Raw genomic sequence first — 25,284 nt, forward strand, 5'->3', positions numbered from 1 at the left:
TGAGGGGCAATGTTTGGACACTGAAATGGGATGGGTGAGCTGGCGTGTCATCTGTAAATCTGGGGAGATTTGGGTCTCCTCTAGCATCACAGCCCTTTTGGAGATAGGACCTCTCCGTGGATGTGGTCAGTGCTGTATGATGCTGTTGCCACTGAGAAGCAAAAATAAGTTTTATTTTCAAGAAACATATTTCCCTGAGCTTCCTGCCCTTGGAGATCTTGGCCAGAGCTCTGGTATTTCATGTTCCCCGACCCCATGAAAGATGAAACTGGGCTCGGGGTGCAGCAGGCGCGTTACTAATGGGATGTGGAAGTGCCATATGGCCCCAAACGATCACTGTCAGTGAGACCACTCCAGGAACCCCCCTTGGTGTGTGGGTAATTAATCACCTTCACCTCCTGATGTGGGTGGAGCTCCCATCCCAAGGGGTGCTTTGGTTGGAGGGATGGAAGAGGTTTCCTTTCTCTTCTAATGCTGGAAGGGTCTGCACAGCAAGGAGGAATTTGTCCCTGTGAGCGCTTGTCTGCATTGCCTTCGTGGGTCTGAGTGCCTGCAGGGCACTGCAAAGCTTAACCAACGCTTCCCTGAAGCCACCAGCTGTCATTTCACTGCTGGAAAGTCAGCAGCGCTTCGTTCTTTTATCTTCAAGCTCCGTCTGGATTAAGTTGAAAGTGGTATTCAGGGCAAATTTGTTGATTCAGGCTTTTCTTACTGCAACAGACTTCCCTTTGTCCCCAGCACCTCAATTTCCCACATTTCTCTCTGTGTTGCAGTTTGCATTATCAGCTTCTGGCCACAGCCAGGCTCATGCCACATTTTAGCCTTTTATCACTGCAAACCTGGGGGCATGCAGGAAAAAAGGTCTGAGCAAATTGTGTTTCAGCTCATCCCTTCTTTCACTGCTCGTGGATAAAGCATTTCTTCCTGATTTCATGGCAGTTCATAAATATTGCTGCTCGGGTACGGGGCGATAGCAGAAGCGTTACTGGGAGGGTTTGCTGTAAGGATACACCCTCTGGATGCCTCTGCTGAGACTGTGTTGCTGCAGCTCTGTGCTGCTGCGGTGGCCATGGCAGTGGTGTATTTGTGGGGAAAGCCCATCCTTTTGATGAGAACAGTTGTCCTAGGTCACAGGAGGCCCTAAGAGCAGCCAGGCTGGGAGCACTTGAGCTTGGGATGGCACTGGGGGCCTTTGGATGGGTTGGAATGGCAGTAGTTGTGTATCTGGTAATCCCTGGCAGTTCCTCATATCCTAAAATGCTGTTTCATTAAAACTGCTTTCTGAAGCAGCTCTTGCCTCCCAGCATGGGGAAGTAGGCCACTGAACCGGCTGTGGTTTTCTGTTAGTTTGCTATATTGGAGTTTGAAACTGTGCTGCTGGGTTTGCCAATGCTGTTCTTTCTGATGCTACCCAGTTGTTTTGCATGGCCTTGAAGTGGTTTCCCAGCTATTTGAACTCCCTAAATGACAATGCTTCATTATTGTCTGATGGAGAAGTGGAATCTTCTGTTTATATGTAAAGGTTCCCCTCCTTCCCCCCTACCTCCCTCAACATATGCAAAGGCACTGCAGAAACTGGAAACAGATAAAAAGAAGAAAACGGGCTTTTAAAGCGAGTTCTGAAGTGTAAAGATGTGAAGGCCACTTAGAAATCATTGCCTTGCGCTTTCTCCCACACTGTGATTCATTTGGTCCAATCCATCATTGATTCAACATGCTCATCCGCCAGAGCCTTCAAAGACAACTGTGCATCTGCTTTCGCCATTCATCAAGGAGGAGCACAAAGGAGAAGGGCAAAGGAAAATGTATTGCCAGCTCCCTTTGGTGCTGTTTAATGGGTGTGAAAAAAGGACAGTGGAGAAGCTGGGTTAATGAAAGCCAGCACTGCTGGGGAAGTGCCCTCGGGACATATATTTCTCAGCCCAGGTATGGACCTTGCTAAATTTGATTCTGCAAAGGAACTTCAAAAGCCGAGCAGGAGAGCCAAGATGAGGTCAATGTGCAGAAGGGTAATCCACTGCAGGTGGGGGCTCCCCAGATGTGGCCTCACAGACAGTGAGGGGAGAGGGCTGCAGACCCCTCGTGTCTCCCATATCCCAAAGATGCACTGAAGTATTTTCAGGAAGGTGATGCTTTGCTGCACCAGAGAGTTTTGTAGGAAGCACCATATGAAGAAATTGGTTTTGATTTTTTTATGCCAGCTCCTATGGAGAAACTCTACCTATTCTGTCCATTGGATCCTAAGTGCTCCAATAAATACAGGAGGTGTTTTTTGCTGGGGCACTGATTTGCTGATAGGAGTTGACCAGATACATCTTTTTTTCTCCTTCAAGCTGAAGGAGAAGCTTCAGAACTGCTGCACGTGGAATTGTTAGGATGAACTGGATGAACATTGACTGGGGCAGAAAGAGAAAATCTTGTAGCCATATGAAGGGTATGCGTGAGAGAGGAGGGGATGCTTTTAACTCCCAGTTAAGCCATAGAAGACCCTTCAGATCAGTCCTTCCATGGGCTTTCTCTGAAGCTTTCAGGCATTTAACATTTCTGCTTTTCCAGTAGTGAGGAAAAATATTTTGGGTACAGCTACAAAATAAACAAAAATATATTTCTGGGCTTCCTCAAAACCCATCCCAAATTCCTGGCCCAACCCAGAGATTATTTGTCCTTCTTTAGCACGGGTTTAGCTTGGTGGAGAAAGCTTGTTATGAGATGCACAGCAGAAGGATGCTTTGTGCAAACTACGGGGAGGACTCTTGGGCAACTTAGCAGCTGGTATAGAGCAACAAGTGATACAATATGCCTTGCAGTTAATTATCTCACTTTTGGATCAGGCTTAGACCTCCTCCAGGGTTCTCATGTGATATTATTTATCACTAATACTATGTTCATTTCAATCAAAGATGCTTAGCTTGAAGTTTTGTGAAGACAGCTTCCAAGTAGTTGAGCAACAATTTGTTCTCGGAATAAACCAATTTGCAGCTGGGGCCTGAAATGCTTTGAAGAAGATGAGTTTATACTTGCAGGCATTCTGCTTTGTGCTTATCTTGATTTGGCCTTGCAGATCTTAGTCCAGATTTTAGCTGAGTGCAGTCTTTTCTTCAGCTTCGGGATGGGGAGGGGAAGCAACCCAACCACGTGTGGATGGGTGAGTTCATGTCCCAAATCCCTCCCCTGAGAACTAAATAGAGCTTCTGGACTCATGTAATGTGCTGGTCAGTGTGTGCTCATTGGGGTCCTTTCTATGCTGGAAAGAAGATGTAGATGAAAGCTCATATGAATTATTCATCTTTGTGCTTTAACTCCGTACGTAGAGAGAGCTGGAGGATGGGCCTCCTTGGGAAAGGCTGGGAGATGTGGACAAGAAGTCTATAGAGGTGCTGGGAGTTTTTAGTACACCCAGCACAGAGGCCCTGCTAGTTCTGTGTTCATGTGGTTCATCTTCCAGATGAACTGGACAGTCTTTCTTTTGATTTGCGTGCTGCAGGTTGGGTTTTGCTTTTCCTGGCTTCCTTATTAGTACCCACACTGCAGCTTTTTGCTCTCAAGTTCCCTTGAATTCACTCAGTTCTGCAGCTTTAATGGGAATGGGAGAAGCTTGCTCGTGTGACTGCAGCTCAAATTAAACACAGCAACCCCCTCTTTGCAAGTTCATAATTGTTATGGAAATATTATAAATCATTCTTGTGAGGTCCCAGTTCGCTAACGAAGGAAGCAGGACAACGTATGCTGCTAAATGAGCATCTTAATGTTAAAAGGCTCCTGATGGACATCTGGGACAGTGAAGTCACATAGCCTTAGTTTGGGTGTGGTCAAAATTGCAAACAGACATTGGTTTTAGATAAAACAGCACTAATCCACTTTTATAGAAAGCTAGTAGCGTGGCTGCTGACCTTATGTTTGGCAAAAGTAGCCAACCCAAAACATGCATGCAAGGCAGATGGGGAATGCGATTTAATTAAAAAAGAAAATGTTATTATATTCTGAGAACAAAGTGGTAAAATCTTCTGACTGCGTAGGAATTTCTATTGAGAAATGGAAGGCACTGACAGGCTGGGCTGGGAGGGGACGTGAGTCTGGGCCATCTTCCCCTGGTTAGGAGGAAGAAGGACAGTCTCAGGGTATCTGCCAAAAGCGTGGTTGGTTGTTGCCTCTGGAGCAGCCATGGCTGGAGAGTGGCCAAGCACTTTTTTCCATCTGGAGCTGTGTGATAGCAGTGATGGCTCTCTGCCTGCTGGAGCTGCTGACGGCACCCCCAGCCCCACCTGTGCCTGCCCTGGGGCCCCCAGCACTGTGCACAGCAGCCAGACCTGCAGGGAGTGGCAGCTGAGGCTGGATGCTCACTGCCCACAGGAGATGCCTCTGGGGATCTGAGCTGATTGCTGACAGGGTGGGGGTTCTGGAAGTGGGGTGATTTAAGGGGTTTCCAGGGGAGGTTCAGGTTGGATATTAGGAAAAAGTTCTTCTCAGATAGAGTGATAATGCATTGGAGCAGCTGCTCTTGGATGGGGTGGAGTCACTGTCCCTGGCAGTGTTCAAGGATGTGGAACTGAGGAACACGGTTAGCGGGCATGGTGGGATGGGATGGGTTTGGATTAGATGATTTTGGTGATCTTTTCCAATCTTGCTGATTCTATGGTTTTTGTTTTTTTTTTTTAATGTGGATAGACACCAGCTTCTGGAAACATATGTCCAGGGTGCTGCAGTGGACAGGACACAGGAAAGTGGCTGCATGGTTGGGCAGAGCTGGGTCCCCAGGTTGGGGGGAGCACCTGGTCCTTGGTTGCAAGCACAAGGGGACCTCCTCACCCAGGGTCTCTGGTGTGTTGCAGAGGTACCTTAGCTGAGGGAGGAGCAGCTTCTCCATGAGGCTGCTTGCAGGAGGCCATCAGCATTGGCCATCAGATGTCAGGGTGACATTTGCCATGGGCTCTGCTCTTTAGGGCAGGACCCCCTGACCTTCAGAGACCTAGAGACCATCACCCACCCCTTGAATGACCCCAGAGAGGACACAGCCAGTGACCCTGATCCTCCAATCCATCATCCAGTCCTGACCCCATGCAAAGACTATAAGTCTTCTGGGCCTGGCTCGGGGGGGCTCTGCAGAGACCGGGGTGAGCAGTTCTGGCTGCAGCCACCAAGTCTTCATTTGTAAATAAGCACCTAGCTGCTATGGTAATGCTTATTTAATTTGGGCTAAGTATTTCTACAGCTGTTCTGGAGGAATCATGCTGGTTTATGCTGAATGATAATTCTCAGCTGCTCACAGCTGCAGAATTGTATCGGTCAGACTCAGCCTCAAAAGCAGACCGTGTTGTGTGGTGAGGTGTGGCCACATCAGCTTGCCTTACCTTTGGAGTTCACTGAAAAGAGCAGTGGCTTTCCAGGACTGCTTGCATTCACCTCACACGATACAGGGACCAATACCCATCTGTGCTAGCAAAGCAGGTCTTTAGGTATATTTTGCCTAAAGCATTTTTTAAGAAAAGGAACACCACTCCACTTCTCAGCTGTCCAGCTGTCTTTTCTTTACCTGTCCTCTCACTATGCCACAAGCCATGCTGGGTTGCCTTGCTTTGATTATACAGGGCTAAATCTGTCTTTGCTTTGAATGAGCAGAGTGGGCCAAGTCAAAGGATCCAAGGGGCCATCCACAGAGCGCATGTCATGGTGACCATGAGCCTGGGGACTGTGAGCTGTGGGTGGAGTCAATGAGCTGAAGATGGATGGTCCTTGCTCCAGGGTCCTCCAGGGACCACCTGGCCTTCTGCAAAGACCCTGCAGATCCCATCTCTGCACTGCATCTGAGTTACATTAGTGCCGAGAGCTCTCCCAGCAGAGCGATCGATGGGCTCCAGGGCTGAAATGCTGCCAAACCATCCTGCTGCAGCAGGTGGGCCCTGCTCTCAGCCCTGGCTCCTCCAGCACTGTGAGCAGCTGGGGAGATGCTATCCTTAGCCAAGTGTGATAAAAGCCTCCCTCCATCCTCCCCTGGGCTCAGATGGGTTAGAAGGCTCGGTGTAGCTTGTACTACACAGGATTCTCTTTGCAAAAAGTGGATTTTGGAGTGTGTTGTTCTGCAGCAAACTCAAGAGCTGCTCTTTGTTCAGGGTAGTATTTTGGAGCAGGTTTTGGGGAGCAGCATGTTCCATTGCAGCATCCCCAGAATCCTTCAGACCCAGCATCATCTGCGAGCTTTGCACCACCTGAGGCGATACTGTTTGCATGATGTGCTAGAAGAAGCTTTGACAGGACCCTTTGCAAGCTATCGTGCAATCTGTTTATAGCTCAGGATTGTCTTTGACTTTTAAACACTGCAGTGAGGAGTAAACGCAGCGATCCCAATGCAGGCTTTGTTATGACATTCTGTTGCAGGCAGGAGGCAAGCTCCGGCTCTAATAACAAACACCCAGTGTTATGACACTTTTACCTTCCCAACTATTTATGCAAGAGCAAATATTTTATTTTAAGGTTTGAAATGGGCGGTTAACATAAAGCAGTCCCATTCCTTTAAATAAGGCCTGGTTTTCACTTTGGGAGATGTTGTTTAATGGAAAGATTAATTGTGTTTTATAGGGCTGTATTGCCTACCTACCAGTTTCTGTGTTGGAAGGAGCAAAGATGTGGCTCCTTGTCCTGGTGCCAACCTATCAACCATGAACATGTGCAGTTCCTAGGAAAAAAACCAAAATGTACTACGAAAAGTGCGTAGAAATCAAGGGTTTGGGTACTGCAGTTCTTTTTTGGGGCTGAAAAATTGATTTTAGCTGCAATGACTTGCAATAAGTCTATGCTGTGCTAACACCTTGTGCCTTGCAGTGTGAAACGAGAAGGGAGTTTCAAAGAACTTGAGCTGTTTTCTGCCTCGCAGTAAACATTCAGCATCTCCCTCCCATAGCTGCGCCGTGTTAGAGAAATCCTGCATGCATTTTCATCTCCTGAGATCGAATTAATTAACTTGAATTTTCTTCTTAACAGCACATAATGACTGGGGAGAGCAGGAGGAACTGAAAATTTAATCTTGACTTGTCAGCAAATTCCTGCTCCAGCAGCAGAAGGAGAAGCAGCCATGCACTTGCATAATGCCCTGGTGCAGCCGCCTGCCTGTTTTGATTAAATGGATTCTGGGGGTTTAGGAAAACTACAAAGTTTATAGCTATGGTGATCTTCGAAAAAGTGATGTAAAACACCATAAAGCTGCCAAACCACCACTGTAGTGCTGGGATTTCACATTGGCCTCCTCTGCAGCAGGGCTTTTCAGACCTGCAGAGCGCTGTTAAGAAAATAGTGTGGATGGAGAGGGAGAGGCTCGCTCCACAGAGACCTTCTTTCCCTCTCTCTGAACATTGCTTATTTTCCATCAGTGCTGCTTGGAAGCCGTGTCTGAAGCCAGCTTGCTGCTGGGAGCCAGGATTTCCTCTACACTGGTATCACCCACTCTGCTTGCTTGGATGCCAGTGGGGCTGTGACACGGGTGCCCTGCAATATCAGCAGCCTGGAGCACACAGCCAGGGTGATGTCTGGCTGTGAGCTTTTGTCAGCTCCCTCCACTGCAAAGATGAACAGGTTTTGGGCTGGAGCTGTTGGGAACATCTGCTTCTAAGAGTTTAGGGAATGCTCCCTCTTTTGGCAAATTTTGATATCTGTTCCTATTGAGTTTAGAGGTGAAATGCAGCTTAGGAATTCTACATTCCTGACTTTAAACTGCATGGAGACTGCGGCCACGTCTTCTTGCTGTAGGTGATGGAGGGGTGTGCTGTACAGCCAGAGCATTTATGTGGCCACAAGCATTTCAACATCCTAGGCCCTAAGAAAGATCAGCGAAATCCACAGCAGAAGGGAGGGAAATTGCACCTCCTCCCTGCTGAAAGGCAGCAGTAGGAATGGAAGTACTCAGAAAGCCATGTCTGATGCGATAAGAGCTGAAGGATGAAGATTGATGGCTTGCTTCCATCCTTCTGGTTGGAAAGGTCTGGCACAGATTACCCATGCAATCGGGGACCTCATGTCAGCACATCAAGCAGCCCAGCAGGCTGTTTGGGTTCACAAACCTCTTCAGGCACCCAGCTCCTGCATGAGGAGAAGGGAGAGAGTCTATGTGCTCAGCTGAAGGACTTGTGTCAGGGATACATGCAGTTCTGGGCTTGGAATGAGACTCACTGATGGGAAAGTTGTACTTTCAATAAGGCTCTGCCTGGTGCCAATGGAAAACATGAAGAATCAAAATACCTCCAACATATAAATGAGAGTACTCTAAAACTGAAGGTTTAATTGATATTTTTCTTCAAATAGCAGACTAAAGTTGAGTAATTTAAGCCATTTTACAGCAAAGGCAATTGAATAATTGCTAATGGCTTTCAGCTGAATGTATTTAAATTCAGGTCAGGAACCTGAGCTGATTTAAAGACCAAAGGGCATTCCTTTCTCTTTCAGAAGAATTAGGTTACAATGATAATTACAAGGTGGGATTCAAAGTAGAACTGAGACTTAGCATTGCTGTGGCAGACCAGTAGAAAAAGAACTGAGCTGGTGAACAAAAACGTGAAGAAGTGGCAAAACAAGGCCTGAAAGTTGGTGTTATGTGAATGGAGGGAGAACAGAGCAGGAAGGAGATAGAGGTCCTTCCGGCTGAAATCTGGTCCAGGCAGTGGCACCACTGTGAGTGATGGTCACATAGGATCGGGTGATGCCTATCTGGTGGTGTGCCCATCTTGCAGATGATGCCCATCAGATGGCCAAGAAGTGTGCTGGGAGAAGTGTTGTGCCCAACTGATACTTTGGGGGGTGTTTTGAGATTTGCCTCTGAGACATTAGTGCCTCTTATGCACCTGATTCTTGAAACCATTTGTAAAACAAGGGAGGCTTGGGGAGGCGAGTGACTATCCTGTGGAGTGCTCGAGGGGAATAAAACAAGAAAAGAGACCTTCATGTTAGAAATCTGAATTTTAGCATTTGTTTAGGGATAAAAATTGAAGGTTGTCTTTTTTTTTTTTTTTTTTTTTTTTTTTAAGAGTCATTTGAGTGAAAAACCGTCCCGGCAGAATTTTCAGTGGCTCTGCTTCCTTTGAAAGAAAGCCTTGTACCATAACACTGACAAGAAGGTGACGGAGCTGTGGCCTGCTGATGTATGGGTCCTGGCATCATGAGGCAGAGCTCAGGATGGCACAAGATTCACTCAGCCATGGCTGTACCCTGCATCCATGCACAGGCTGGACAGTGGTCTGGGTGTGGGATGATGGGCAGCTTGGCTGGAGAACCTATAGGGATGTTGTAGCCTGTAGAGCAGGGCAGGCCACAGCCACGTGCTGAGAGACAAGTCCTAAGAACCACCAAAGCCAAGGGGAAGCAGATGCTCAGAATATTTGTGTGGGTTCTTCTCAGAGCAGATAAACCTCTCGCAGTTCCAAAGCACAATGTATTGATACATCAGACAAGCTAAGACTCCTGCCCCCAGCTGCTGTCTGGGCAAGTCCTTGTTTTGTTTGTTTGTTTTCCTGTTGCTGGCTGAGGAATTTGCTGGCTGAGGGAGCTGGCAGGTGCCAGTCCTCCTGCACAGCTGCGGGTCACTGGGGCACAGTTACACCATGCTGTGTCTGCTGGGCCCACAGTGCTGGCTGGCAGCCTGTCCTTGTCCCAGCCATGGTGTCTCATCCTGTTATGGGGTGGGAGGGGAATCTGGCAATTTTTCTCTACCTAAAGGAGGTGTAGTTTAGATGGAGGTAATGGCCTCCGTATCTCAGTGACGAGATTGCAAGAGGCTGCTTTTTGGTGTCCGCTGGAATGACCTTGCTCCAGTACTTCTTCAGTCATGGGAGAAGGAAAAGATAAACTCTTGATCACTTTTCTTCAAATAATAGAAAGCCCTTCGTTTCCTCCTTTTTGTTTCCTTTTAAGGTCATTGGCTCTTTGACTTGCCTCAATGTTTGCTTGGTTTCCCTAACTCCTGCTGTGTCCTCCAGTAGGGTGGCATGGCCCTGCTCATCTCCGTGTTGCTCTCCATTGTGGAGATCTATGGAAGATGTTGTTCACCATGCCTATGCATTCAGCTAAGGTCTCCCCTGTCCCTTCTGCTCTAATGGTGTCTGATGGCTTCCTTTAAGCCCCCTGCGATGATATGAGCACTTTCTGTCTTTTGATTGCTTGTGCAAGGCATGGCTGTTCGGGAAATTTTCCGCATCACAGATTGCCTTTTGCTGTAATTCAGCTTATTTCCTTTGCCAGCCACCACATGTGGATGTATGGCCTATTAACACTAAACTGTACTGAATTTTGTCAGAATTACCCGGGATATACCGTGGGTGGCTTTGCTATGGCACACGTGCCTATGATTACCTTTTGGCAGCCCAGTAATATGAATGAATTGTACTTGCAGCCTTCCATGGCAATTTCTGTGGGCTTTCTTCAGACTTCATAGCTTCTGGCAGAAGACAACTCCTCACTGGATCTTGTCTGTTCAGACTCCCTGTCTCCAGCTTTTGTCCTGATGCCACCAGAGCACCTCCTTGTCTGAAACTATAGTCTTCATTTTCCTTGTCCTGCCTTTGTAACTTGCTCCCCAGGATTCTCACAGTGGAATTTAGGGACAAATCAAATAGCCACCAGTGCATTTTTAACATCCCATTGCCTTGGGAAAAGTCCTAATCTTGCAATTCTCTGTTTTCTTTTTATCACCCAGCTTTCCACCACACTCCAACATGGGAACAGTTAAGCAGCATAAATAGCAAACAGGTTCATGTGCCTAAGCGCTTCCAGATGCCTGAGCAGGTAATGCTTTGAAATGTCTTTTAAATGAGCACTGAGTTTTGACCTGCAGGATAAATGCTGACTGGCATGACACAAATAGTACTGATCTAGAAAATTATGCCAAATTATCCCTACCAGCTGTAATGGTGGTAACGGCTCAGAAACTCACACCTCAGTGGAGCTATTTCCTGCCAGGACACTCTAGAGCCCTGCAGTTACTGTCACCAGCTTGTTCCTTGAATTACTGTGTCTTTGCTAATTGTCTGTGATTCCCCATCTAGGTTTAAACACAAAACTTCTGCTGTTAATTTATTATCTGTGTGTATATCCATACTCCAGCCTATCCGATCACCCTCTTGTGCTAGACCTAAGGAGCTGAGTGTTGTACGCTCTGCATTGCTCACAAAAAGCTTTTTCTTTTGGTGTAGTTTCCTCGAGCAGGGATTTTGCACCTGTTCTCTGCAGCACAGAGGTGTTCATTTCCCCCCCTCTCCAATTGCAATTCTCTTTCTGAGTATGATGGTCAGAAATGGTCAGAAATATATTTAGCCAAGGAGCTGAGCTGTACGTTGTATTATTGCACAGCATGATCAGATTGTATTCCTAGTGACTTAGCAAATGTTTGCTTCTTGGAAAATATCTTCTATACTTGGGCAAGGAATTAAACTGCTGGTTTAAAATACGTTTCCCTGTTTGAGAGGGATCATTTTACCTTGTGCTGAGTGATAGCAAGCATCTAACATAATCTTAGAGTCCTTCCTTCCTCTGATTGTTCGTATTTCAAGTTTAATAGTAAAATAAAATGTTAAAGGAATAATTCTCCCTTTACTGCCTTCGGTCTGCTCTCACTTTCCCCCCTAGTAGCTCTAGGAGACCTTTCTTAATCTTTCCAATTAACTCAGTATTTCCTGTAAGGCTAACGCAAGTGGGTAAGAAAGGAGTGTAAAGCGAGGAAAGACATCTGTCAACTATTGGAAATACTTTCCATGTTAGAAATTGAAGGGAGCCCACACTGAAGCCAGATGATCCAGCGAGGAGAACAATTGCAGTGTTGGCTTGAAAAGAATGCGGGTGATTTGTTATAGCTGTCCTCGCAGTAGGCACCCGGTTGTCATGTTCATATGAGAATACCTTGGAGATATGCTAAACACATATCCCGTTCCCATCAGGAGTGCTGAAGAGCCAGAGCAGGCAAGGTTTGACTTGCATTTTCTGGAAGACGTAAATTACTGTTTGTTCCTTAATCTCTGTCTTTTCAAATCTTTCTCATTCCTCTCTGCCGTCCCACGACTGATTTAAAGCAAGCTGTGAAGAGCTCGTGTTTTGTGTAGGCAGCTGAAAGTGTGCGTTTTACAAACTATTGAAACTCCTGGCAGACTGAGGCTGCGTGCAGAATTTTGTAACGATCTGCTTCTGACTGCGAGCCTTATGTAATAGGTCAGTGGAGACCCATTTTGGTAATAGCACAGTAAAAATACGGAACGCTTTTGGGGAGGAGAGGCGGCATTTCAGCTGATCGGACACGTAAGCTCTTGCACTGGTTAACTTTGTAGTTTATTCTGAAGTTTTAAAATTGCTTTGGCACAGCCTTGTGAGCCAGGGTATGTTTTAACAGGAGAAACGATCCACAGACTTCCAGGCCTGTCCCACTTCTCTACCCCTCCTCTCCCTAGCTAATTCTCACTGCAGTGAGAAGAACCAGCTTCATCCTCCTAAAGGGTGAAAAACGTGATTTCAATCCAACAGTTTCTTGCAGCGCTTGGTTGTTCTTTTCTCATTCCTGATCAAAGACCTGTTTTTCAGTAGTCACTTGCCATCCCCACTTGCAAAAAGAATCCTATGAAGCAGTTAAGTCATGACATTGCCCTACCAGTTTGACATTACACTTGTATTCTCTTGCACTTGAGCTCCCTTATTGTGCCAGGCTCCAGGAAAACATAAGAAAATTCTGTGAATGGCTGGATTACTCTAAAGGGCAGAGGGTATCACAAGATCAACAACTGGAACTTTACATTTCATGAATTATGGGATTTACCCAGCCTCCCTGGCAATGAGCCCAGCAATGGCCTACCAGTGAAGATATCAAGAGATGAAGGCTGTGCTAACAACTCTTTTGTTTCCTTCATGGTGAATCATGATGCTTGAATTTGTTTATATTCGTTTCTAACACGAATTCATTCAGTTTCTTCCTCCTGGAATATTACTATGGGGTGTGGAAAGGAGGCTGTGAAGGTCATTGCTGCGTTCTGAGGTCCCTTGGAGCAGCCTGAGCTCTGGATCTCACAGAAAAAGAGCAACCCGGCCTAGGGAACCTACCAGCACTCTGCTGGCAGCCAGCCTGAGTCTGGACAAATCTAGGATTATCCCTGAGTGCACCACTTCTTGCTCACTTTGTCCTCTTCTGCTGGATTTAACACAGAAGGAGCTATTTTAAATGGAAACCTTTCATGAAAGCTATTCAAGATATTCTCTTCCAAAGGGTCAAACCCGTGTCTCGTTACAGGGTTTCTCTCTCTTGACCTGTCTCTCCTGCCATTTAATAGGGATGAGCAAATGGACCTGATGGGGAGAAGAGCTGCTGTAAGGCTTACGTCACTGCACTGTGGGTTTCTTTGCTCCTGTCCAGGTCTGGAGAACTCTCTACATCCATCAGGAGCAACAGACCTGTCCACATGCTTTAGTTGTCTTCCAAAAGTTTTATCTCTTCCTGTAGCCATTGTTTTCTTGCAGCCCATTGACTCCTCTTGCAAATACCAACTTGGTGAGGCCCCTCTGGCCTCCAACTCCTGCCTCCATCATTGGGACCCCATCTTCTTTCTCCACTGTACATCCCCTAAGCCCAGCCTTACAACATATGTGCAATTTGCAGAGAATGTTTGTCACAACCAGGTGGTTGAAAGTAAAAAGCTGCCTTTTGTAACCATGTGAGCAGCTTGTTAAAATTAGTCACGCGCTAAGCTGCAGTACATCTGTGCTGTCAGCCTGCCAGAGCCATCGACGCTGCATCTTCTCCAGCGTGAGCCCAGATGGGAGTTGCTCTGCCAGCACCGGGCCCCAAATCTGGGCTAGCACAGATTCAAATCGTTCCCTATTCCCAATTTTCCCCACTTTAATTTGTGAAGGTTTGCTCAAATTTGGCCACTCGCCTTGTCCTAAGCTACCAAGCGTTTGCGTGTCCTGAGTATCTCGATAGGGGATGTGCAGATAGAGGATCCTGAGACAAAACCTGTGAAATCTTGATGCTGGAGTGAACTTTAGCAGAATTCGTACTTGGCTATTCTGAAAACTTTTCTTTTTTTTTAAACTTAATTGAGCAAGGGTTGCAATTTCCAAGGCCTTTTGGAGAGTGAGGTACCGAGCTGTCACTGGAAGTTTATTAAATTTGGGCCCAATTCCCATAATCAGCTTGAAAAACTGCAAAGCAAAATTCCTGTCTGGCTCTGTGCTGTGGTCCAGCTGTCGATCTGAAGGCACTAAACCTTCTGCGATTAACAGCTGTCCTCAGCATTGAGCAGGAGACATCTTTTGGAGTTTTCAGTGTGGTGTCCTGTTTTTGGGATCAGGATGGCGGAGGAGACAGGTGCTGCTGCCAGCAGTGTGGGGCTGCACCTTGCCTCCAGCCCCATTTCCCTATCGAGAGCCATCTTTGATGCATGTCCAAAAATAAGGCTTTGGATCCATCGTGCTTAACTGCTCTATCAACATGCCCCACTGTACAAATACATAAACATCTTGCGTGCCTGTCCTCAAGCCAAGGGTCTCAGGTTTCTCTGTGTCCTACCTCTGGTGACTTCTGACTTGACATAGCTGATGTGTGCTCACCCGGCCATGCACCCCCAAGCTCATCTTCTTGCCTTGCTGAGCACCATTGCTCCTCCTGCAGCCCAGAAACATGAGGTTGTTTTTTTTTCCCACTCCTAAAACAAGCATTATCATGACTTCCACCAAAGTTTCTCAACCACCAACAGCAACGGGTCCAGCAGCCCAAGCTGAGGCAGAGAAGGGGAGAACACTGTGCTGTCTTTGCCCCTTTCAGAGCACGTTTGGTGCTGACTTCCAGACATTTTGCACATAATTCCCTGCCTGTGAAAGCCTGACATTGTGCCGGGAGGACACGAACACAGAACCTTTGTGCTGAGGGTATTATGCTTTCCCTGCACACTTGCTCTCTGCTCGCACATGCCGTCTGGGCAGCCTTTGGAGCTCGGTCTCTTGCATACCATGCTTTCTGATGGAATTTGGATTCAAATGTGAAAATTCTCCACCACACAATAAAAGTGGCATTTCCATGCCCTTTAGCACATCAGTCTTTTCTTGTGAATAGAGCCCTGAGTTCTTTGGCTTTTGCCATATGGAACAATTGATCCCTTCAGTTAACTTGCCAACAGTAATCAGTTTCTCCTAGCCATAAATTTTAGCTATTCTTTTTTCTCCCTTTTTGGGGGGTGAGTCGGTGGGGAATAAAGTAATAAAAAGAGACAGCCATAAAGTAGGCAGCTGTTACTAGTCAGGTCTTGCACTGGGAAAGAAGCAAAGTGAATATCAGCCTGGCTGTTACCTGTTGCTCTGTGATGAAGTTTAGCTATCAAGAAAGTTGCTTTGCAAAGGGTCTCAGTGTTAATGTTCTCACTTCCAGCTTCCACTTTCTCTGTACTTATGTCAGCTGTATTCAAACCGAAAGATTAACCAATTTTAAGCACCCTGGGGGATCTAATGCTTGCTGGACAAGATGAGGTAATATCATCTAAGAGTGCAAAGCAGTAGTGGGACAGCAGTTTTGCTTAGACACAACTTTTGGATACACCACTTTTCTCTGTTTTGTAACATTATTTGTTTGCCTGCTCTTTGCCTTGCATTGGCAGACTGCTCTCTCATTTCACTGAGGCTTTCCCTGCATGTGTCTGCTTCTGAAGGAAGACCGTGGTGCTCCTTGCTCTGATGGAGCTGCAGGTTTGGCATTGGTGACACTGGAGGGGATCTCCTGAGCACAGCAGCATCCCAACACCAACATCATCAAACTTTCCTCTTCCCATTGCTGTCACTGATTTCATGCTTCCCATTAGGGATGGAAAATGATCAAGAAAAGAATTTCCCCCTGCCCAAAGTTCAGCCCTACAGAGCTAACCATACAGGTTCTGCTTTCTTCTAAACCTGGAGTGTGTCTTGAGGATGGGCTTATTTGGAATAAATTTGATCTGAATGGAGACTTTCCATTCATGTGGCTTGGTACAGCATGATTTTTTTCACACTTGCGTGGTTTGCAGCAAGCTGTAAGCACTTGCCGTTTCAATGCTTGGGGAGGGAGAGCAGATTAGAAACTGTTCATAAAATTGTGCAAGGGAACTCGATCTTGCTCAGTTTCCTTCCCTATGTGCTCCACACTGCTGGTATCAGGGAAGGAGGGCTGGGAGCCCTGGCATGAGGCTTATAAGGGGAAACGTGGCAGGTTTAGAGTCTGATCCCTCTGCATGACAAAAGAAAGGCTCTGCTGCTCTGTCAGCCCTTGGGAAGGATGATCTCCTACTTGGGTAACTTGTGTTGCAACCAGAGAACCCTCCTGCAGAGATCTCCTCCTTCCCTGCCATTGCTGGTCTGTAGACTTTTGCTTTTCCTCCAGCAGGATTGCAGGTCCTACAAAGCCCTTCCAAAGCTGATGTCATTTGGGCAGAGATCTGCCAGATTTCCTGACCTTTCTGACATTCCCAATATCCGCAGCCCCCGGGGACCCTGTGAGATGACGTGTGCCATGGACGAAGGCCTGGCCAACATCCCCCACTAGAACCTTTTATTTTCCTAATGACACTCTGCAGCTCCAGTTGGATTTTGAAGAGGACTTAGGCTTCTTCCCACTGTTCTTGCTGAGGACTGGAATGAAATATAAATATTTTAACCCCTCTCAATTTGGCAGGTGCTCCCCTCCCATCAGCTGACACTGTTTCCTGGGGCTGTGTGGGTGTTGTGGATGTCATCAGCCCATTCGATTTTGTTTTGATACCAACACCTTCCATTTTGTGCCACCTTCATGCACAAAAGCAGAGTTGGAGGCCTACATTCAGAATTTGGTTCCAGATGTTGGCAGGTTGGAGCCATCTGGGCAAAGCAATGACTTCCTACTCCCAGATGCACAAAACTTTGGGCACAATTTTGAAGCAAGAATTGCTTTTCTTTGTCTCTACCTGGAATCTATCCATATGTGAGACTGCCAGGACAGGGACTGCCTTCTGATGGTTGTTTGCATAGAGTCTGGCTTTTAAAAGGGCCTCCTCCAAAACGCTGCTGCCACCCAGAGAAGATTAACAAACTCAAGGGACAGCCAGAAATAATATATATAGCTCTTACTCACATTCTTGTCACGATCAGTTAAAAAAAATAAATACACATAGCTGTCAGTTTACCACAGCTGAACACAGTTGTATTATCTGCTCCGCTTTCTGATTTATTTGTTAAAGTACAGCAGAGCACTTATGCTCTGTGCAGCTCATAGTTGTTCTTTCACCAGCAGCAGAAAAGCTTACGCATTCCAGTAGTTAAATGATGCAATATCCAGGTGGGTATTCAATGGCCCGTGACAAATCTGGAATGACACAGCAGACACCATAAATATCTTCACTTGAACAGATAGAACAAAACCTTTTTTATAAATGTGGTTCCTCCCTACCCCCTTCCCCCCTTTTTTTCCCCATAGGCTGGCCTTAATTTTTAAAATACTCTTTAAAAATAGCCCAGGGAATCGTCCTTGTCCTCTCTCCAGCCTGTTCCCTTCTGAGCTTTCAGGACGTGGAGCCTGTTTTGATGCAAGCAATGGATCTCTTTCCTATCAATCAGATACTTCTTAGCATTTCTTTAACCTTCCAAAGTTCAGCTGTGTGAACATTCCCATACTGTTCAGATAAACTCCTCAAGCCTATGCACGTTCATGTTTCTTTGCATAACTTTGGAGAGTTTTTGAAGCATGGTCATCATCTTCTAGGTGACTGTGCTCTTAACCAAGGCAGTGTGCTGGGTGCCAGGGGTGTCCTTCAGCAAGGACATGTAGTCCTGCAGACACAGGATAGACCTGACCCCTGCCCACACGGGTTCCTCAGCATCTGTTATTGTCACCTTACATATAATGCACTGTAAAGGCGTAGCTGAAGGATGGAAGGAAAGCACACCTTCATTACCAAATTACCATTTTAGGAGCTCTCTGTGAAGTGAGGCTGCACTTGTTGGGTTTCTAACTTTTCTGTTAAAGCTTTTAAAAGAAGTTTTTCAAAGGTTAGGGAGGAGTGGAGGGTGTTTTTTTCTGAAACATTCCTTTTGCTTCAAGGTGAAAAGGTATATTTACGTTATTTTATTTAATTACTCACTGACGTAAAAACGATGGTTTTCTTTGCTCTGTTATTGAAGCAAACAATGGTGTGGGATCCTCAGTGTGGTATTTAGCTTGTGGAGACATTGCTTCCAAGAGCACTGCACCCACACTGTGTACCTCGACACACAGCAGTTGTGCCATTCTTAAGGACAGTTCTGATCCTGGAAAGGCAAAGCTCTGGTGGGTGGGTGAAAGGCAAAGAGGGGTTCAGGGTTAGCAAATCCCACTGGCCACAGGCACCAGGGCAGTGCTGTAGTGGCCATAGGGTCTGAGGTTCATCATCTTGAGTACTGGGGTCCCAAGGAGCAAATGTGGGTTTTGGCATTGCTTTGCATAGGATTCAATCTCCTTTGGAGTATATGGCAGACCTTGTGTACAATTGTTCCCAAACAGGCTATCAGCATTCAGAAGAATGTATCCAATGCTGTTTATAGGACTTTTAAAAATACTTCTTTATTTAAAGCTGTAGGATTTCATTACTGGTACACGTGTGCCTCAGAGGCAGACGCTGAGTGTAGTAAAAACACTGTTCTCTCTCAGTGCTTTGGGCAATGACGATTTAACAACACATGCTGCAATGGGGCATCTCAGAATCATTTTTCAAGAAAGGCAGCTCTGAAATGCAGCTTAATGGACTACACAAGGGTATGCTCCTGCCCACACCTCCCCTCTCTGAAAATGTTCTTTATTCGTTTAAATACCTCCTTTCAGAATAAACAGTGAAGAACTTGTCAATTTGTCTTGTTCTCCATATCCCTTTCTCAGCCCCGCAGTTAAACCCATGTTATAGGCTAACATAGCTGATCTTTATCTGTTTCCAACCACTTACCCCTTCTGGTATTTTGCAGTCACTTTCACTGATACTTGTGTGTTTATTTCTGTTTAATCTCTAGCGTCAAAGCACTAGAAATCTCTCTTGGTCTCGAGTTATGGGATACTTGTTCCTACCACCAATTAATGACTGACGTAATCACAGCTGCGTCTCGAACGAGCCTGCCTGAAAATACCTCTGCAGTGCTTTCCAGGCAAGACCACGTTGTATTTGCCATGCAAAAAAACCTCTGCTCAGGTCAAGCATCAATTGCTCTGTCTGGCAAAGGTTTGGGGCATGAGGTCCCCGTGGGCTGTGGGGTTTCCCCTGCAGCAGCTCTGTCCAGTGGTAGACCTCTGCTTGGAGCTGTGTGCGTATCCCCTTGGCCGCCGCTCGGCTCCCCTGCAGCGATGCCTTTCTTCTTGTGGCTTTGAACTTGCAGACTCCCCTCTCCTTTGGCATAGTTTAGGTTTTCAGTCTATTGTACAGAAATGTTAGTGTTTCTCTATGAAACAGTGAAGATTCTTTTTTTTTCCTCTTTTTTCTTTAACATAGACAAAACAGCTCTGTTTTCCATGAGGTCATTCTGTGAAACACCCGACGTTTTTCAAATGATGTTTTCCCCCCAAAAATGTAGACAGAGGCAGAAGATAACTTGGAAAACTTCAGTCCCACTGGCTGAATTTTGGCAACAGCAACTGAAAATCCAGTGTCTTGTGATGGAAAGTGTCTGACAACTGTAACCATCAAGAAGAGCTCCATAAATTAACCCTGGGAAAATCACTTAGCTTGCCGAAGAGATTGTGCATATGCATGAACAGGGAGAAGCTACTCACTTCTCTCCTTCTCTAAAAGCATGTTTTCCTAGAAAACCTCCCTGGCCCAGCACCAAGGCACTAAGGAGAATGGCCAGGCGTGACTGAATGGATTTTGTTTTGTTTCCTTGCTTTGCTGATATCTTCCTCTGCTTATCCTGCTTTCCCCTCTCCTCATTTGAGGCATCGTGGCCCATATTTGCAGCATGTCTGCTGGGAAGTCTTGAGCTTCCATTAGTAATGTGCATCATCTGTTTGTCAGGTTCTGTGTACAATTCTTCCTTTGCATTCCCAAAGTGTAAAAATAAACTGCATTTATTATACAGGACACCAAGAGAAAATTGGCCAAGCAGTTGAAGGATAATTGTGTTTCTTACATTTTCCCCTTTTTCCTCCGGTAGAAGAGATGTGTTTGGTGAAAAAATCACTGCATTTTTATCCAGCTTTTCTCCTGCTGTTACAGAGCTATGCTGTCATTACTCATTCAATTTTTATCTTTTATGGCAATGAATTTAGGTTTTTTTTGGCTGCTAACACTAGTTTGTTCAGCCTTTGCCCTGATTAGCTCACATTTGCTTTTCCTTCACTTCCTATAAGAACATCTTTTCCTATAAAAGCTTTATGTGTTTATCTTTTAGGCATTTATTTGTAAACCACCACCAGGCCCTCATAGTTAATCCAAAGGCAAAAGTCCAGATATATCCAGGAGGTGTTCACAGTCTGACCACCAAATGAGTCCTGGACATGGCAGGTGCCTACACGTATGTTAGGGCCATTCCTCTGGCTCAGATGGAATTTAGCCTTGCCTTGTGTTTGGGACTGTGTTGCAGATGCCAAGAGGAAAAGGACAAGGGGAAAGTTTCCTCATTCCACCTCGGCAGCATTTTGATTCTTGGCAATCAACAACTTCAAGACTTCTCATGCTAGAGGTTGAATTCCTTCTTGGTAGTTAATGTCCGTGTCTCTAATCCCCATTTAAACACTGTGCTTAGTAACATTTGTCCATGTAGTGGCTAACAAAGCCTTCTGTAAGTGGCTTTTTTATTTTTGTTAGCAAAATATTTTTGGGTTCCATAAAGCATTTTCCTTAAAAAAAAAAAAAAAAAACGGAATAAATCTTGGTAATCTATCAAATTTAGCACTGTGAAAATCACAACATTTCCCCAGCCAACCCCATTGTCTGAGGCTCAGCTCAGACTCTTTGACAGCTTCCTCGGTCAGTGGGAATTTCCCGGGCACTGTGATCATTTCTGGGGAATTGGGCATGTCTCAAGGCGAGTCCTTGAGTGCAAAAGTTCTGCAGTTGGAGGCCTTTCAGCAGCACTGCTCTGGATTTTTACCAAGAAAATTGTTCGTCACCTTCTGTCTTCGACCTCCCTCCTGCATCATTTTTCTCTACCTTAAGCAATGCTGTTTCCACAGGGTTTTTGAATCCGCTAGGAACACTGAATAAACCCAACACCTTCAGCTCAGCCAGAATCTCTGCTCTACCTTTTCTCACTTGGCACCAGGTTTCCCACAGCTGTAGGTCTGAGGTCTCCACCTGAGTGACCAGTTGAGCTTGTCCCATTTCTGGAAGCTCGGCTCACATCTCCTCACCCACAGAGGAAGCCAACAGACATCTTGTCCATGCTGCTGATAGTCCTAGCTTAGGCTGAGATGGAAATGCAGAGGAAGGATGACTGAATATCTTATGGGGAGGGTGCAAGCTCATTCCCACTGGCCAAGAATGCAGCATGAAGCCAGAAAATCTCTGCTCAGAGCATTGGGCAGGAGCCTGTTTTACAAAGTTGCCTGGGTGCCTTGGCAGTGGCTGTTGTTTTCCAACCCGAAGCAAACCATCAGGGCAACAGATGATGTTTACTTCATGTGACATAATACTCAAGTCAAATATTATTTAATAGTGCTTTCTTTCATGTCCTGACAACTCCAAAAGTGCCTCTGTATGACAAAAAGCTGTCGAACAACTTTTTGCAGCTTTGTCTTGTTTTGTGTGCAGAGCGAATATTTGTCTTTTCTTTGGCCAAGTCAGGCTGATCCCAGAAGAGCTACATCAGGTCAGACTGAAGTCATTTGCGTTCGGTTCTGCAAACGCAAGTTTATCACTTCCCACAGAGGAGACTGCAAAAGGGCTCTGATGGCTTTTGGACTGAATTACAGACAATTAGTATGCCTTGTGAAGTGGAGGGATTAGGAAGAATGTCAGTAACAGATGACATGAAAAAGGCTCAGATTATGACCCAAAAAAGTGTCAGTGACTCCCAAATGCCTTCAGGTGCTTGACTGAAGACCATGCTTCTAGCAGCATCCCTTGGTGGGCACCTCTATATCGTGCCAAGTGTTTGAGACTAACCTTGCACGCAGCAAGGCGTGGATTGAGGTGGTGCTGTCCAGAGGCACTCTTACTTTTCCAACAGCGTTTGTTTTATTAGCCTCCTAGAAGTCTTTTTCATTTCAAATTTCAGGGATTTGAACCAGAGTCTTGGTGTATCACAGGAGGACTGCCCTGGCAGTGTGGTAGCCATGGCATACACCATATTCAAGGTGTGCTTAAGCTGGTTGTATTGTTGCATTCACTAGAGGAAGTAAACACAGTTTGTCCTGATGGAGAAGTGTCTTTGGAAATTATATTTCAGGTGCCTGAAGCTGAGAGAGGAAAACGTGGCTGTTCTTCACTCGATACAGGTTTTCTCTTTCAGAATCAACAAAGCTCCTATCAGTAAAATAGAAATACCCAACTGTTTTTAAAAAACGAGAGAAAATGTTCTTAGAGGTACGGATTTTAGAAGCATCCAGAATGGCTGAATGCCACAAAACATCATAAATATTGATTGGGATTGTCACACAAATTTGCCCAGGCAATGACCATGCCCTTTGTATCCACTTTTCTCTGATACTCAGTCATTCAGGTTTCACTGGCAGCAACATAAAAGCTTTGAGGCCACAATGTCACAGGCGTGAGTATTTGCAGAAGTTGAATTTCACATTCCTATGTAAAAATTATTGGAAAAGAAGTACAGAAGGAAAAGAGAGAGAAAAAAAAAAAGGTGGTGGGGGTGGGGGGAGTATTCAGGGCCTTGTTTAATAACAGTTGAAAGGAAAACTGTGCTCTTGGAGTCGGCTTTGTTAAGGGTTTGAGTATTGGGGTGCTACCAAATGGTCTATAACCAACAAGACCAAGTAATATTTAGCTGACTTTTTCCAAAGCAGAGTTGCTCTGCTGGTTGGGATGGATTGTATCTGTGTTTTAATTACTCAAATAAAACTTTCTTCTGGACATCCTCAGCATAACCATCTGAGCAACATCTCTGAATTAAAACCATCCAGGAGCCTTATGTACGTGCTAACACTAAATCAGTTTTAAAGCTGCAAAGGATTGTCTGTGTGTTCTCTGAGTTGCATCAGGTCCTCTCAGTGTCCTTCAGCAGTGGCTGTGTGTGGCAGCCCAGGAAAATAAACTCCAGCCCATTAAAGTAGATGTTGCTGAGAGTGCCGGGCTGACAGAGCCTACTTTATCACAGTAAAGCTGCACTTATGGCTGATACAGATCTAAGCCACTTATGTTGATGTGTTTGGAAGCAAGATGTTTGGTCTGTTTTATGGGTTTTATTGTTTTCAAGATGATTGATGTTGCAAAAGGCTTTATCATCCTGTCAGCAATAAACGGAGAAAGGACACAAGCCATCCAGAGCCACGAACTGGTAGCTCCATCGAGGTCTCCTGATTCACAGCTGTAAGCCTCGTCCTCTCAGCCACCCTTCCCCAGAGCACTGGGCCATCATCAAATGCTTCACCGCCTCCCAGCTCAGCTGTGAGCCCACAGCAAGGAGAAGGGTGTCCATCAGCAGCTCTGCTGGGTGTTGCTTTGAGAGCTACGAACCTTGCTGGGTTTTCAGACCCAGGCAGTATCCCGAGCCCCACTTGGGGCTTCTGCAGACACGTTGTAGCTGATCCGACTTAACATTTAGATCAGAGACAGACGGCAGAATTTAATCCAGAAAAGATGGAGACAGAAGCTTTTAAAAAAAGACTGTTTATTAAAGCTCCCTCTCAACTTTAATGCCAGGAGGGGTGCTTTTGGAAGACAGAGGGTTGGGTACCGCTCACTGCTCCTCCTTTCCCCATTCCTTGTGGGGTGCCAGGCACTCTACCAGCCCTGCACCCAGCACTACCTGCTGCCCTTCCAGCAGAGCCAGGCTGCTCCTCTGGCATGTAGACTCAGTGTCCAGCAGCCAGTGGCATCTGTTCCTTTTCTTGCTCCCTGCCTGCTTTTATAGGGCAGCATTTTTCTGCCACTTCTGGCTGGGAGGCAAGCTTTGTCTGAACAAGCAGGAGGGAGGCCTTTTTGGCAGCTCCCCATCTCCTCTCTCATTTCCCCTGGTGTTTTGGCTCTTTCTCCCCTCTCTGTTTATTCCCTTAGGAGCCCAGACACTAGCAGAATTGTTGAGACTCCAGAGAGGGAGAGGGTGCAGCAGTCGAAGTCATGCATTCACATTTCATTTTGTAGAGAGAGAGAAAGAGCAGATGTTGGTCCAGGGGAGCTGCCTTGGGCTGGGAATGGGGTTATTGGTGCAGATGCAGAGCCAGACCCATGCTGGCCCATGTTACTTAACTATGGAAAAGTCTGTATCAATCACTGAGGGCACCATCCAGGATAGGCCAGGTCACTGGGATGAAGTTCACAGTGGTCACATCAGCTTTGCCTTTAATCCCTGTATGGAGCACCTTTCCTTTAGGGAATTCAGATTTTGGATGCTCAAGAGAGAAAATGATGTCTGGTTGCTGTCAAATTCTAGCAAGGCTTTGAGTCCTCACACAGAAAAACTGGGAACTGAGGGATGAAACAGGCATCACTGCTTCTGCCCTGACATGGTGGAAAAGGAGGGTGCTCATTTTGCTCTGCTCACCCTCAGCTCATGGGGCAGCTCTTTGCCTGGTGCAAGCCATCCTCTGAGCAAAAATTGTTGGCTCACCCCGGCCAGGATCTGCATTTCCCCCTGCTTTTGTAGCTTTTGGAATATTAACTTTTTCCCCTGAAATGTGATTATCCCTAAAAGTTTCCTGCAAGTCTCCAGTATTGCCCAAAAAATAAAACCCAGGGATAGGGCTCCTGAAGATCCTGCTTATGTCCATCTTTCGCTACCTTCTGGGATGTGCTGGGAGAAAGGAGGGAGAATGCTGCCTTCCTCTCCTACCAGCCTGGAATGAATTGCAACAGTTAAAATTCTTCCTTTTGCATAAAGGAGCTTTTGAAAGAGATTTTCTGAGCATTTTAGTGGCAACTGGAGAACAGATTCCATGTCCTTAAATCCAAAGGCTGCAATTTGAGGTTAAATTTAACCCAGGGAACCTGGTGCCCTGTGTTAAGAAGAAGCTCAAACCAGGTAACAGACTTGATCTTTTCTCACCTATTGGGGAGTAGGTCTGATGTGGATAAATAAACCCAAACTGGATGAGTGGAACTTATCCATCCCTAACAGCTCAGCCAAACGTTGAATCGCAGGGACGGCTTTGACCCTCAGATTTAGAATCGTAGAATCCTTTGAGTCGGAAGAGATCCTTCC

This window comes from Tetrao urogallus (assembly GCF_951394365.1).
Source record: "Tetrao urogallus genome assembly, chromosome: 10".
Taxonomy (NCBI): domain Eukaryota; kingdom Metazoa; phylum Chordata; class Aves; order Galliformes; family Phasianidae; genus Tetrao; species Tetrao urogallus.